A 17,674-nucleotide genomic window follows, 5' to 3' on the forward strand; every position below is an offset into this window, starting at 1 on the left:
AGCTAATTGTCGTAGTGGGAGTGATGGCATGGGGGTATTTCTCTTTGACTTTTACTTTATCTTTGTTTCAAGTATTTTTCTTGTATTTAACTCGGCTTTTTTTTTCTATTTCAGAATGTTCCTCCGTCACCCGACGATAGGAGGGAGAGATCCGGATCTAGCTTGAGGCGTCGTTGTACTTTTGTTGGGAACTAGGGTGGTCGAGCATAGTCGGATTAGACTGTGGTAGTGGAGGGTTCCAAGTCATCTTCTGAGGGTGCATCGGGGAGGCCAACTGGTCAGGGAGGCGTGACATCGGCTCCTTTTGCGGGTGGTGGGATGTACAAGGTCGGCTCATCGCCGCAGCAGCCGCAGTAGCCTAAATCTCAAATTGATGAGCCATGATGGGGTGGCCCTACTCTTGTGCTGTTGACTATTAGTGATCGTGATGCTGGTGAGGATTGACTTCTTGAACTACAGTTTTTGGATACATTTGGTGTTCCTTCGCATTTGCATCTTCCAGCGCCATAGTTATACTTGTGCCTTTTGTTTTACAATGTAGGACTTTGCTTATTATTATTTGACACTTATGTTAGACATATTGTATATATATCCTATGATTACTATGTCTGTGTTTATCTTTTTATATTTTAATTTTTCATTTTATGTGTATGTGAGTCGTTAGGTTTCGATGAGTCAGACTCACAGCGGAAATAAAACCCGAGCCCAAGAGCAAACCTACAATTTATATAACAAAATGAATAAATAACAAGAATAGAGATAATACTAAATTACCCTTGTAGCGTGCTTGGCTTAACCGGATAGATCTCTTACTTGAGAAAAATCGAACCTCACAAATGGCAAGGACCTCCAACTAAGTCAACCCACAACTCGACCCGACTTGTCTACTACTTGGAGGTTAGCTAAGTCTAACCAAAAAGACTACTCGAGTAATTAATGAGCTTATAGGTTTTCTCTTAACTAGAGATGCCTAATTGAGCTCTTACTCAAGTGAGTTTTCCCATTTCCCAAGTTGGGTAATTATTGTAAAACTCTAGTGAGAAATCTACTCTCTCATCATTGAGGGAATGTTGGGTAATTTTCTTCTTTTATTTTTCAATCAAAAACGAAAGAAAATAGCCAAAATCTAATTAATCAACAAGTGGAAAACTAGGAGGAGTGGTTAGGTAAGGACCACAAAGGAAGGGGGGACCAAACTTGATCCCCAAGGCTTTCAAGGAAAACCGGCTAGAACAACATGGCCCAATCCGCACGCGCCAGCTGGCGCTGCTAGCCTTAGGTGCCAAGGCTACCTAGCTGGCTGCCTAGCCCCTTAGCTTGGCACGCCAGCTGCGCGCACTAGCGTGCAGCATGCGTACCAGCATGCCACCAATTGTTGTGGGTTGTTGTGCGCTGCTACCTTGCTTCCCCGCACGCATAACTAGCACATTAGCGCGTCATAGCTGCTACTACTATGTACGTGCCTTATTACCTTGCTGGCGTGCCATAGCAACTGCAACCATGTGCGTGCCATGCTAGCCTTGGTCCTCTAGCATGCACCAGCCAGCTGTGGCTCGGCTTGATGCACATGCTAGCCACCTTGGTAATACCAAATTCTTCTAAGCTTTGGTTTGCCCGGGGCGTTCCAAAGCTAGGGGTATTTCAGTAAATTGTTGATTAATTAGTGATTTTACCGTCTTGTCTTTAATTAATTCGAATCGAGTTGCGACGCTCGGTTTCGACACCCCTACCTGAATTTCCAACATGTAAATATTAATTAATCCAGCGACTCATTAATTTCTTCCGAATTAATTCGTCGTGTTGGATCGTTATTTACTTGGGTTTGACCCAAAAGTTTCAGTTAAGATTAAGTTGTAATACTAATTATGCATTTATATTTCTAATCAAAAGCGGTCTCCTCTAGGTATTATGATCCCTTGAACTTAATGAATAAATAGCTTTTCAATAGCTCGGAACCCTCTATCGAAATAATACACTTGTTCGAAAGACACCATTCCTATCAATCTCCAACTTGTCCTTCCGAGCAAGTGCGCTTTTAGTGTATAGCCTTTTTTCCTATGTCACTTAATGTATCTTCATGAAATAAAAGGTAAGATTATTTGTCATCCTTATTAAGTCCAGAAGTGTTTCTCGAAATTCGAGTTTGACTGTCAATAAACAGATGATTTTTAAAATCCATCCGAGCACGACCATGCTTTTTCACAATCTCGCTATTTGAGAGGTCTTGTAAACAACAAAGACATGTTCCCTATTATTAGTAGGGGGACATTCCTAGTCTTTAATGTAAACTTCTCTTTCTAAGAGGGCCTTGTCGTCTTAGTGTTGCCGTTATAATCTCCATGTACGGAAGACGTTTGACTAACATCAAAACGGACTAGTACTCAGACATGAGAACTCACAATACTCATAGTCAAGGAAAGCGTTTTCGATTCTCATAATGAGAAGTATACTTATGACGAATTTTAAATCTCTTAAAGTATTCTCATAGGTCAATCCAATATGGTTCTAAGCCAATACCTATGCAAATGATTTATAACAATCATGTCCATATAGCACAAGAAACGATGCTATACAAACTACACACTAATCTCAAGCGGTCATTAATCGTCCATCATTTAAATGACCTCGATTAGGGATAAATCTCGATTATAATATTCAATGTTCACTTAATAGGTGTTTCTTTATTCAAGACTGGTCTTGATACCTTATTTTCAATATTCTCAAAATCAATTGGACTCAATATTTAATCCTAAATCGCAATTAAATAGAAAACAAGGTGATAAAATTGCATGAAATTAAATTACTCTAAAGTCTAAATAGTTCATCTTAGTGTCTTACATTAAAATTTTCAAAATTAATTAAAACACTAAACAGGGAAATCAAAGCCAATCTCCAACGTGTCTGTTTCTCGTTACCTCAACTTGCTTGTTCTTCTTAACTTGAGGAAGAGGTTTAGTAAGTGGATCGGCTACATTGTCATCCATTCCAACTTTACAAATTTTGATTTCACCCTCTGATTTCCATTCTCTTATCATGTGAAATTATCGCTTGACATATTTGACCTTCTTATGTTCCCTAGGCTCCATTGTTGTCACAATAGAGGGCTACTGGACCCTTGATAGAGGGTACAACATCAAGTTCACCAGCAAACTTACGAATCCAAACTACCTCCTTAGCCGCTTCTATAGCTGTCTAGTATTTGGCTTCAGTTATAAAATCTGCAGTTGTGCTCTACTTGACACTCTCTTAACTAAACGCTCATCCATTTAGGTAGAACACATATCCACACTCTGATATTAAATCGTCTCTTTCTATTTACAAGCTTGTGTCAATATAACCTTCAACAAATAATTCTTCTAAGCCACCATAAACCAGGAATTTATCGTTGTTCCTTTTCAAGTACTTTAGGCTATTCTTGGCCGCAGTCCAATGCGCCTCTCCTTGCCTGGGTCTGATTGGTATCGGTTCGTAGCACTTAAGCCATACGATACATCTGGCCAAGTATATATCGTGGCATACTTTCTCGCTTATCAGGTGTCTTTGGACACTACTTCTTTCTCAAGGTTTGCCATGTAACATGGGCAAGAGACCTATCTTGGCCTCTTCCATCTTGAATCGTGCTAGTACCTTATCAATAAAAGTACTTTGGCTCAATCCAATCATCCTTTTTTATCTATACCTATAGATCTTGATTCCAATATGTACTAAGCCTCTCCCAAGTCTTTCATTGAAAAACATTATCCAAGCCAGGCCTTTACTGACTCTAACATCATAATGTTGTTTCCTGTGAGCAATATGTAATCGATATATAAGACTAGAAAGACGATGTCCCTCCCATTGACCTTCTTATAAACACAAGATTCATCCAGATTCTTAATAAAAACAAACTTGCTGATGCCTTCATCGAATTGCATATTCCAACGTTTGTTTGCTTGCTTTAGCCCATATATGGATTTTTTAACCTTACACACTTTCCTAGCATTGTTTTGGCCAAAAAAAACCTTCAACCTGTTTCATATACCCGGTCTCTTCCGAAATTCCATTGAGAAAGGCGATTTTGACGTCCATCTTCCATATTTCATAGTTGTAATATGCAGCAATTTTTAGGAGGATCCGAACGAATTTAAGCATTGCGAACGGATAAAATGTTTCATCGTAATAAATACCATGAATTTGCCTACAAACTTTTGATAAATCTAGCTTTGTCAATGAATACATTTCCATCTTTGTCATTTTTCAATTTAAAAATCCACTTACATTTGATAGGTGTGTAACCCTCTAGTAAGTCAACCAAGTCCCATACTTGATTTTCAGACATGAAATCCATTTTAGATCTAATACCCTTTTTCCATTTATTAGAGTCGGTGCTCGCCATCGCTTGTTTGTAGGTTACTGGTTCGTCTCCATCTATTACCAGGATGTCCTGATTCTTGGTTAATACAATACCAAGATACCTATCAGGTTGAGACTTTGGCCTCTAAGACCTATGGAGGGTAATGGACTGAGCATTTGCATTGTCGTTTTGACTTTGCAAATTTTGACCAGCGTCAAGAGATGTTGTTTGAGCACTTTGACTGTCAATCTAATTTTGTTGCTCGTCCTCTCAAACTTCATCGAGTTTGATTTTCCTCCCACTTGTCATTTTGGAAAGGTGTTCCTTCTCCAAAAACACATCATCGCGAGCAACAAACACTTTGTTCTCGGATTTGTTGTAGAAGTAATACCCTTTGGTTTCTTTTGGGTAGCCTACAAAGTAAACCTTGTCAGATTTGGGGTGAAGTTTGTCAGGAATTAATTTTTTGACATATGTTTCACATCCCAATATCTTTAGAAAAGACAACCTAGGAGGTTTCTTCGTCTATAGCTCGTATGGAGTGTTTTCTACAACTTTTGAGGAGCACGGTTCAGTGTTAGTGCCGCAGTTAGAAGTGCTTGTCCCAAGAAAGAGATAGGAAGATAACTAAGACCCGTTGTTGATCTTACCATGTCCAACAAGATTTGATATCTCCTTTCGAATACTCTGTTTCATTGTGGAGTTTTTGGAGTTATCAATTCTAAAAGTATACCCTTTTCTTTCAGATGTTCATCGAATTCTTGGCTCAAGTATTCACCACTTTAATCCGATCAAAGGGCTTTGATTTTCTTGCCAACCTGATTTTCAACTTCAGTCTTAAATTCTTTTAACTTTTCAAAAGATTCAAATTTATGCCACATAAGGTAGATAGCCATATCTACTATAGTCGTATGTGAAGGTAATAAAATATCGATGGTCGTTTTTTGTGGTGGAGCTCATTGGTCCACATACATCGGTGTGTAATAGGCCCAACAAGTCACCCGCCATAATTATCTTTAATTTAAGTAACATAAAAAATTTAGTAACTGGTAGCAAGTCCAATTATTCTACCTTGCATAACATACACCGCTATAGTGACAACCCACCCTCTACACATATTAAGAGAAGACTAGGTTTAACTAAATTTGACATTAGGAAGTACAAATAACAATGGTTATAATTTTGCATACTTCACAACATACCTGTGTCAATCAATTATACTTTCTCTATTTCTAAATAGATGACCCATAGCTCTTGGAATAGTTTTTAAGATAAAGGAGAGAGAATGACTAATGAGTTTTTTTAACGCTCCCTTTTAACCTAATCAACTCATTAATTAAACTACCAACACATTCCCCCTTTCTCTCTCCTAACTGACTTCATCCCACCACCACCATCTATATCAAACCAGTACTATTTACCACCACCATAAACACTAATTCCCCTATCAACATCAACCTCCTCAATTCTCCGCCGCTGGCCCATTCCCGGATATCTTCATCTTCTACACCATATATCTTTCAATATCTCTCTTACTACTCTGGAAAGTAGACTAGATCAAACCTCTTTAATCGTATGTTTTTATCCCTTGAGCTTTCTTTATCTCTCAAAGACAAAAAAAGGTAGTGGTTGAGGGGTTAGAAATGAGGAGAGAGAAATTATAGTTAGAGTTTTCATTTATGGTGGTACGTATTTTATAGATAAGAAGGCGGCGCTATTTAGTGGGTACAAGATTTTGTGAAATGGGGTGTTATTTTTGGTGAGGATGGAAGATTTTGACTGGTTAGGGGTGGCAAATTGGTGTAGAGGGCGGCGATTTAATTTAACCGAGTGAAGGGTGGCGAATTGATGTGAACAGTGGTGAATTGGTGATTTTCGTTGAGGGTGCTGGATTCTAGTTGGTTGTAATTTTCGATGAGGGGTGGTGGTGGTGGTGGCTTTAATGGAGAAGGCGGTGGCTTTAATGGAGAAGGTGGTGGCTTGCTTTAATGAAGAAGTAAAAAACATGGGGCTGAGTGTTTTTAGTTAAGGATTTGGGGTTTATTAACGTTAGGATAAGTGGGGATAAGTAAGTAAGAGTTTGTAGTTAAAATCCTTCCATTTACAGTATGGGTCATCTAATATGACTATTCCTTTTTAGAAATTTTAGTCATCTAAATAGAAACGGAGGAATTAGTTGTTATGGTGTTACTTAAGTAGGTAGTGGAAGGTTTGTATATCAAAAGTCTACTCACTCTAATTAATTAGTGGACAGGTGTGGATTTAATCTCCTCACATCCACCTGCTTTTCAACACTACTTTTGGCCACTTTGTTTTCGCAACTATTTATATGTACTTATAACGTTGTTCGAAATATATAGTTTCAAGGGTATATGTGTACAATTTATGGATAATAGACAAAAATATACAAGTTATGTATTGCCAGGTAGTGGATATTCACTTGATTGATTGATGGATCAGAGTGGGCGTGAATTTTGATTTATACTCACTTGGACGGGTGTGGATATATGTGTAGAACATCTCCATTATAGATATATAGTAAACAGGGTCGTTCCTAGTATTTTGGTGGCCTATGGGCAAAAATACTAATTAGGGCCCTAATCTATCAAATGCATAATTTTTTTTTAAGTTTGCGATTAATTTTTTTTGGTTTTTCTAAGCTATGCCACCCAAGTTCTTCGGTTTCTAAGTTGTACCCATGATTTTTCAAAGTTATAAGTTGTGCCCTCCACCTTACGATATTTTATCAATAATACTCTTTAACTTCCATATTTATTAGTGAAAGTTAAGTTATTTTATCAACAGTGGTATCGTGGCGTTATTAATTTGACACATGTCTCGTTCTAATTTGTTTAACACTTTAAAAAAATTTAAAATCAGAAAATAAAATAATAAAAAAGGTTATTGTTAATGTTAAAGGTTATTGATAATAAAGATTAGTGAGGCTGAGGGCACAACTTAGACATTTGAAAAACTATGGCACAACTTAGAAACCGAAGAAGTTTTGGGGCATAACTTAGAAAAATCATTTTTTTTCGAAATTGTACTTTAAATTTTTTTATTGAGTCTAATGAATAAAAACATTAAATTTCATTCCCAAAAAAAAAATATGTAAAATTTTGAAATATATACTATGGAGGAAAACAATTTTCATGATTATATGGCACCCTATTCTATTTCATGTTTGTTTTTCCATATCATCAACTTAAATTAAAAAAAAAATATTTAAAAATAACACCACAAATTTTACAGAAAATAGATTATAACACCACAATTTTTCAAACTTTTATTATAACACCACAAAATAATAAAAAAAATTTATTTCACAACCATCTAGCAGATTCTTAGATGGAATCCGTTTGTGGGGCTCACTTTAGACACGTGTCATTTAGCGATATGTTTAAAAAATAAATAAATAAAAATAAAAACAAAAATTAAAAAAAAAACCTAAATCCTAACCCAACCCAACCCCACAACCGGAACAACCAGGAAAAGCCATCGACAGCCCCTAACCTCCCTCCGAAACACCCTGACCTCTCGTCGAAACCCGTCAAAACCCCCTACCTCCCGCCGGAACCTCCTGACTCCACTAAAACCCCCATTTCCAACTAATCCATACTTCTCCTCCCGAAAAACCAACCTAGCCACCTTTAGGGAATATTTCAAGCATCCCACATTTGAGCCCTAATGTGATCATACACTAATTAATGGTGGCGTCCAAAGGGAAGAGAATATAGAGCAAAAGAGTCACCAACAAGTTTTAGGAACTTGTAAACCGTTCACTGGGTGAAGGTTACATCCCTTCACGATCCATGAGATCGCTAAATCCATAGTGATCCTGAACCATGACTGGATATTCTTGGATGAAGGTACAAATCAAACCTAAAAGAGATTGAACTTGCCCAAAAAAATAGCATCTACTTTATTCTTCTAATATTCATGTGCGCTTTCTAACTAACATTCAATCATTAGATTAACCCGAAACCTGTTTAATCTATGTTGGTTGAATATTAATGCACAAACAAATATATTATTCACGATCACTTGATTTAAGATCTCATTATCCTAAAACTTATTAAGCGTGATTATAAGTACATATTCCATTTAAACATGCAAGAGAGGGCGTGATCAAGCAATAACAATAATAATATCAAGTAACATAATAAATAACAACAATCATCATCAAAACAATCTCAATCTCATCAAAGCATAATAATATTAGCAAGATCTTTGGCAGGATACTAACATTATTAGTAACAAACCCTAGCATGTCACTAAGCATTAAAGATTAAATTTTTATCCCTAACATGATACTAACCTGCTAGATGAAATAAGAAGCAACCTAAACATGATACTAGAAACATACATGATATTAGAAATATTAGTCATTACCCTAAACATGATACTATAAATCATAAAGACATCCTAAATAATCTAACCATGTTTTCTAAAGAAATAGAGAAATAAAACAACTTACTTTGTTGCCTCATATTTATTTTCTATCAAAACAATACACAAGTTAGTGAATTCAAGGAAAATATTAAATTAAACAATTAATTTAAATAAATTAAATAGGGATTTGGGACCAAACCCTCAGAAATTATGAACCTTTCATGTCTAGAGCGAAGGCAACTTTGAGCTTGGCTAGGTGTATCTAGAACTCATGAATGCGGTATTGTGTTTATAAAAGGCTAGGCTAGAAAGAGGGAGAAAGAACAAGCTATTGCTTAAGAGAGAAGAGAAAATAATTATATGGTTGTTGATAATTTGAAAACGGGGAATAAGGAACCTATTTATAAAGAAAATAGTCCCGAAACGATCAGAAAAAGATCGAATTCGATTCGGAGTAAAACTTATTCCATTGTAGCGCAATGGAGCTGTCATTTCGCAATGGTGAATGGGTTAAGTTAAAACTATACAAAGTCCTTAATCTAATTAATAGATTAATTAAAATTCGTACTTATCTTTTAAGAATCAGATTTAATCTTTTAAAACACTTGTTTCATTCCATTTAAAATTCTTTATTTTAAAAAACATAATAATTAATCCTAATTCAACAAGAATTTAATGAAATCTTCTAGATTATTCTAGAAGATTAAAGCTAATCGTAATGATTTTAGGAATAATAATTAATGGGTCCTCCACTTGATCATTAGACCGTATATAAAACTGATTTCAGGCCCAATTTAGTATTTTGACCATAACTTCCCCATTATTCATCGGAAAATGGGCTTATAATATATCATTGGAAAGCTCTTTTTGAGCCCAATCAAATTAAATCGTTATTGGACCATTATCATGGACTAAACTACGATGGACTTGACAATTTCAATAAATACAATATGAAAAGAAATGTCTTCGAAAATAGAGAGAAGTCTTTTTTAAAAAACAACCGCATCACAAGACTTTTCACATTTCACCTTGTTCGATAATCAATGACGTGAAAGACATTCATCACTGAGTTTGGTTTTTAGGGAGACACAATCAGGTGTCTACAAAAGCCCCCACTTTGACTGACTTTGGAGAAACGTATGTTTCGAAAACAAAAGTCAAAGTAGCAATAGGGATGGAGAATGATTCAAAACATTCTTTGATCCTAAATAATTCTTGTAACGCTCATAAACAGATAAAAGAGTTAGAACACGTATCTTGCACCGTGAAGTACACGTCTCTGAGGTATCCAAATTTTTGTTGTTGCGTGTTGTTTTGATGACCTCCATAGTATCTCGTGAACGCCATCTGAAGATAATAGTGCCTCGCTATCTTCATTTGCTTGTGAAAATCTTTCACAATACTTCGGGAACATCGTTGAAGGTGACTGCACCTCATCATCTCCAGTCTTGTGGCAGTACCTCGCCACGGTAGTACCTCTCCGCTATAGACAATCTCCTCTCTACTTCGTGACATCGTCGAAGATCGCTGCTTGTAGCCATTTTTAGTTTTGTTGGGAAAATCTTCAACACCCTAGGGAAAATTATCAAAGACCATCGCTTGTTGATCCTCATATTGCTAGTGCTTTGCTTGAATACTTGTTGATATTTTGTTGTGATTGCTTGCTGTGCCATTACCTCGGCGCATTTTATAATGAGCCGGTACATTGGCGCTTGTGCTTACTTGTGAACCAATACCCTCGGTGCTTGTAATGATCCAATACTTAGGCGCTTAAATAAAATGAGATGATCGTCATCAGTTTGATCACTTAATGCGATTTGTAATCAAACCGACTACTAATCATGTTAATTTGCTTATAGTGGAAACTGGCGTACCAAGGAAACCAATTTGCTGAATAAGGTCCACATAAGCTATTTATGGGGCCCAAGGATTGCATTGTTGTAGAAAGTAGAGCCAGCCCACGCTGCCACGTGTTATCGCAACGCGACAGAGTCGTCTTTTTCGGAATAAAACTCCTTCTTCCTCATTTCGTTCGCCGCTCATTTCTTATTCGGTTTTTGACCGAATATTCACTTTGATCGTTCTTGCTCGTTTCTCAATCAAATTTGCTTAAATTTCTTACAAATCAAAGCTCTTGATCTCTAGTTTACCGATCTATGTAAGTTTTGCTCAAACTCGTCCTAGTTTGGAAGAATTTCATGTGTTTTACTTGTAAATTTTCGAAACAAACTCAAAAATGCCTTTGCTAGTTTTTCATTTCTTATCAAATTTCTTGTTATGATATTGCTTGCATATGTTTTTGTGTCACCTTAAGAGTAGTTTGAGTCTTGTTTGACTCAATTTGGTGAAGAAACAAACGTTTTGCCATTGTTGGACACTTTGAGTTCATGAGAACAATGTGAGTTGTTCTTCATGTATTTATTCGGTTTTTTTTTTTTTTGCTTAATTTGTCACAATATTTTTCATAGTAATTCAAGAAATTGTTTGATTGCTTAAAAATGCTATTATGCTGAATAAAAAAATGCTCTCTTTTAGTACTACGTACTTTTTAACAAAGATAGTATTATGCGGCTAGGCAATACTTAGATACTACAGAACCTTTTATTTACTATTTTCTTTCATAATTAGTATGTATCGATGACGTGGTTCTAGCTCACGCTCTCGTGGAGCTCACCGTGAGAACGAGCTTGTCAACGACAATGAAGGAACTTCTATTAGCCTTGGGGAGTTCCTTGAGTGGGATGGGCGCACCTTGTACTTTGCTCCTCGGTTTCATATCTTAAAGTGTGTTTGACTTGGGATGACTGACGAGCAAGTTTGTTGCCAATGTTCGGGCAACGACACTATTGGCAGCTCTACGATTCTTATTTTAGCAACAACGAGGAGTTGCTTGTGATGTGGAAGTCTTGTGTTGACTTCTTTTTTTTTAGAACACTCGAGCTCTTTGTTCTCTAAATTTGAGTCGTTTCTTTGTTCGAGCTTTGGTAGAGTTCTTTTGGGACACCACCAACACGTTCCATTTTCCTTGGGGTGAGATGACTGTCACTCCCCTTAACTTCTCTATGATCACCAGTTTGGAGTTTCGGTCAGCTATAGTTCCTTTTGGTAGAGATGCTACCCTTTTATCCCTTAAGGTAGAGGAGCTACTAGGTCCTATCGTTATTTAGGCTCGCGGCGAGTCTCGAGCATTACAGATGAGTAGTCGCCTCATTTGTCGGACTTTGCTAGTGGAGGCTTTTTGAGATGATGCGACCACCTCAAAGCAGCGGGTGCGCATCTTCATTTTGATTCTTCTGTCAGGGTCTCTGTCCTGATAAGGATAGCCGAGTGCTTCACTACTATTTGCCTGCTCTTTATGACCTTCGAGTGGTCAAAACTTTGGATTAGGCCAGCCCGGCCTGTGCTAACTCGCTTGTTGTCATCACAACTTTGACGAGGAGGTCACACTTTCTAACCTCTAGAGGATTATAGAGGTATATTCTATTCCCCACGACAAAAGTTTACTTTTGATGTTAGCTTTTTCCGACCTTTCCCTGTTGTTTCAGGTGAGGTTCTACGAGTATATGCAATCTTTGGTGCCAGCAGGCCTTCTCCTTGAGGGCTCCCAGTTGCTGCTAGTTAGGGTGGCTGTTATACTGACAAGACTATTACTGCCCTTGTTCGAGAGTTGGTTCTCCTTGTATTCATTGCTCGACATTTTGATTCACTCTTTTGAGTAGGATTCTGACTCATGCGTGTTCGTTTCTTAAGGACTTGAGGTCCACATTCGTCTATTGGCTGATTTTGACATTCTTGCGCGGGTTGTCAAATACTTAGCTAAGTGGCGCTACTTCCAAGGGACGTATGATGATGTGGTGTACCTAGCCGAGAGAATTATGATTCAGAATACTTTGATGTCTTTTGTTGTTCCTAGCCGTCCTCCGCGGCATATAATGGACTAAGCAGACCTGAGAGTTTATATGGGTATGTCGCCATCTGGTACGGAGTGGCAGCGTCACAGCCATCCTAACTGGAGTTATGGTGAGAGACATTTGCCACTGTTAGCTCTACCACCTTGCCTAGCAAAGGGGGTGGAGTTATATTTTGCATCATTTTATTTAGTCTTTTAATAGGCCCAAGCAAATTCTAATTGCTTAGATTTTATTCTTATAGGCTGCGGAGCCGGTTACGGAGTTTGTACCTATACTAGTGTCCATTACATATCAAGGGTATTTCGGCCCGATTAAGGAGATGATCCCTCTGGCCCCTGAGGAGTGGCGCTTCGTGGAGAGGTTGAAACCTCGTCACCAAACCTGGGTGAGCCATCCATCATTATTTTGTTTGCATGCATGTTTTTTGATTGTTCCTGTCTTTTTTTCTTTGGAGTTCTCTCGCGAAGTGATGACGAGGATGGAAAGAGGCATGGACACCTTTCATTATCAGCTCGTGAGGTTGAGTCACCAAGCTACTTGTCGTCGTGAGAGTGATGGCATAGAGGAATTTCTCTTTGACTTTTACTTTATATTAGTTTCACTTATTTTTCTTGTATTTGACTCGGCTTGTTTTTCTATTTCAGCATGTTCCTCCGTCACGTACTCGTACGAGACCCGAGGATAGGAGGCAGAGATTCGGATATGGCTTGAGGTTTCGTCGTACTTCTGCTGGGAACTAAGGTGGTCGAGAAAAATAGGATCAGACTACGGTAGTGTAGTGCTCCAAGTCTTCTTCTAGGGTGCACCGGGGAGGCCAACTGGTCAGGGAGGCGTGACATCGGCTCCTTTTACGGGTGGTGGGATGTACGAGGTTGGCTCGTCGCCGCAACAGCCGAGACCTCAACAGGATGAGCTAGGATGGGCTGGCGCTACTCTTTCGCTCCCGAATATTATTGATCGTGATGCCGGTGAGGGATTGACTCCATGTAATGCAGTTTTTGGATACATTTGGTGTTCCTTCACATTTGCATCCTCCGACACCATAGTTGTACATGTGCTTTTTGTTTAACGTTGTAGGACTTTTCTTATTGTTATTTGACACTTATGTTAGACATGTTGTATATATATCCGATGATTACTATGTCTGTGTTTATCTTTTTACATTTTTATTTTTCATTTTATGTGTATGTGAGTCGTTGGGTTTCAAAGAGTCTGACTCATCGCGGAAATATAACCCGAGCCTAAGAGCAAACTCACAATAGAGAAAAGACTAAAATACCCTTGAAGCGTGCTTTGCTCAACCGGATACATCTCTTACTTGAGAAAAAATTAAGCCTCACAAATGGCAAGGACCTCCAACGAAGTCCACTTACAACTTAACCCGACCGGTCTACAACTTAGAGGTTAGCAAAGTCTGACCAAAAAGACTACTCGAGTAATTAATGAGCTTATAGGTTTTCTCTCAAGTGGAGATGCCTAATTGAGCTCTTACTCAAGTGAGTTTTTCCATTTCCCAAGTTGGGTAATTATAGGGAAACTCTTGTGAGAAATCCACTCTCCCATCAATGTGGGAAAGTTGGGTAATTTTCACCTTTTATTTTTAATCAAAAACAAAAGAAAATAGCCAACAACTAATTAATCACCAAGTGGCAAACTAGGAGGAGTGGTTAGGTAAGGACCACAAAGGAAAAGGAGGGGCAAACCTGATCCCCAAGGTTTTCAAGGAAAACCGGCAAGCACCAGATGGCCCAATCCGCGCGCGCGAGCTGGCTTTGCCTGCCTTAGGTGCCAAGGCTGCCCAGCTGGCTGCCTAGCCCTTTGGCTGGTCACGCCAGCTGCGCGTAGTGGCGTGTAGCATACGCGCCAGCACGCCACGCATTGTTGCAGGCTGATGTGCGTAGCTGCTATGCTACGTCGAAATTCCCCGCAAGCACAGCTAGCACATTGGTGCATCATAGCTACTACATCTATGTACATACCTTGCTAGCTTGCTGGTGTGCCATAGCAGCTGCGGCTGTGTGCGTGCAATGCTAGCCTTGGTGGTCTAGAATGCACCAGCCAGCCTTGGCTCGACTTGGTGCACATGCTAGATACCTTGGCTTTACTAAATGCCCTTAAGCTTTAGTTTGCTCAGGCCATTCCGAAGCTAGGGGTATTTAAGTAAATTTTTGATTAATTAGTAATTTTACCGTCTTGTCTTTAATTAATTCGACTCGACTTGTGATGCTTAATACTAATTGCTCAAGCGACTCATTAATTCCTTCCGAATTAATTCGTCGTGTCTAATCGTTAGTAGTTTAAGTGTGAAACGAAAGGTTCAGTCAAGATTAATTTGCAATACTAATTATGTACTAACATTACTGATCAAAAGCAGCCTCCGCCTGAGCATTCCGATCACTTGAACTTACTGAATAAATAGCTTTTCAATACCTCCAAACGCTCTATCGGAATAATACAGTTGTTCGGAGGACACAAGTGCGCTTTTACTGTATAGCCTTTTTCCTATGTAACTTATTGTCTCTTCATGAACTATTCATCATTCTTATAACGTCCGGAATTGTTCCTCGAAATCCGAGTTTAACTGTCAATAAATAAATGATTTCTAAAATCCATCCGAGCACTGGCAGGTTAAAGTTGTATCACCCAATCAAAAGTAATTCCTAAATCCTCTAGCTAATGCAGATAGGGAAGTAGGGTCGAATCCAACGGGATACAAGTCTTTCTATTCCTAATTAGTTATTATAATCTAAATTATTAAGTACCCAAAATATTGTAATCGAAGGATAACTAAACTACTAAGAGTAAAAGTATGGAAGAATTAGAATAGAGAAAATCAATGAATAAAAGACCTAGGGCATAGGTTCACCAATAAATAATATTCCAGGGTAAAACATAAGAATCAATCATAAATGCATTAATTAATCAGATCATAAAGGGCTTTCGCTACGTATTACAATCACAAAATTAATCTACAGGTATTAAATCTCATCTCTCGAATCTCGACTTAACCATTTATAAATTAATCTGCCTATTGAAATTAGACCTAAACATCAATTCTCATCTCTCGAATCTCGAATCAATATTGTCAAACTCATGCATAAAAGATCAGGCCTAATCTAGTCACAGAGCATTAAAATTATTCAATAGGAAACTAATCTAACATTGACAATCTAACATTGACAATATACAATAATAAATTACCCCTTCATATTATTTATGGATCCCCACAAACCCTAGAAGGAAAACTATTCAGACATAATTAAATATAAAATAAACAAAGCAATTAAAGGAGACATGGTTAAGATCAAACAAATTTAAAGAAAACTAAACTAATTACTATCTAATTAATAAAACTAAAACTAATTTAATGAAAATTTAAAACTAAACTAAGAAAAACTAGTAATTAAAAGCTACCCCCACGTATCTACTTCTACTCCCTTATTTAAGAAAAAGGAAGTCAACTCCCTAATCCCATTCAAACTCCTAGAAAACTCAATACTTCGCAGGCCCAAACAAACTGAATAGCGTGACACCTAATTAATCCGCCTGACCGGGCCAGATAAGCTAGAGCTGCGAAATGGGCCTCATGTCTTCTTTTTCTTTGGGCCATTACTTATTTCCTTCATACTTGGTCCGCAACACTTGATTGGTCCATGATAATAATTAAGCATTAAAACTTTAGACCTCTTCATTAAATTGAGCCCTTAATCACCAAATTAAATTCCTCAAACTTGGTCTTGGGCTTAAAATATTTGGTCATAAAATACGATCCAACTCCATTGTCTTCGTAGTGGTCTAATAAGCTCCGAAATTTTCACAATTCTGCAAATTCCTACAAAATAATACCAACTCTACAAAAACACTACAAAACGTATATTAGTAACAAAATAGCTCCGCAGAGCTCAAATAAGCATAAATATGACCGTGGGATGGGGAATAAAAATATATAAAAAAAAGATGAATCAAACTCCCCCAAGCCAAACCTTTGCTTGTCCCTAAGCAAAGCAATGAATAAATACATCAAACTTCACCCCAAATACAATTAAAATCAATAAATGAAATTCAAGGTAAATCTGACAAATAAGTATCAAAGTCAACCAATTAAATCCATCCAATTACCAATCTTCCCTAACAATTGTCAAGTAGAGCAAACCACAAGAGCATATAGAATTCAAGACTAGTGCTCACACACTCAAATCTCATTTATGTGGCGAGTAAAAGATGTATTCGATCGCTCTCCAACCACCCCTTTATAAGTGAACAATGCCCTCCCAAACTCACACTCTCGTGTGTTTAGTATCAAAGTCAACAATTAAATCCATCCAATTACAAATCTTCCGTAAAAATTGTCAAGTAGAGCAAACCACAAGAACATATAGAATTCAAGACTAGTGCTCACACACTCAAATCTCATTTTTGTGCCGAGTAAAAGATGTATTCGATCGCTCTCCAACCACCTCTTTATATGTGAACAATGCCCTCCCAAACTCACACTCTAGTGTGTTTAAAGGGAATAGCACTCAACCTAGATAGTCGACTCGAAATATATCAAATCATTCTCCGCATTGATAAACAACTAATTTCACATTCACACAACTCTATGCACAAAGGTCGGAAGATCTTCAAAGCTTGTAATGTAAGGCTAGGGTAAAGGGTAGGAAATATTTGGGAAAATGTGAGAGTAAAGCCATACTTAAATGAGCCAAATCCTAATAAAACCCACGGTCAAAAATAAATAATGAACAAACATCTCTAATATACTCAACTCCACCAAAAATTCACCAAACAAACAACAAATATTAACAATATTTTCAACACTTACAATATCACTCACAAAAGGATAACAATAAAGAGCTTGAGTGAATAAACATACTTTATTTTCTAAACTTGAATTTTTCATTGAAACTCATCATCTTATTTTTTCACTTTGATCAACCTCCAACTAGAAGATTTGAACATTGAACAATTTTTTTCTTTTGCTCTTTTGAAGCACTTTTTTTCATAACATCATACTTTATTTTTTTCTCAGTAGGATTAA

Source organism: Chenopodium album, chromosome 5 (genome assembly GCF_948465745.1).
Source record: "Chenopodium album chromosome 5, dcCheAlbu1.1, whole genome shotgun sequence".
Taxonomy (NCBI): domain Eukaryota; kingdom Viridiplantae; phylum Streptophyta; class Magnoliopsida; order Caryophyllales; family Amaranthaceae; genus Chenopodium; species Chenopodium album.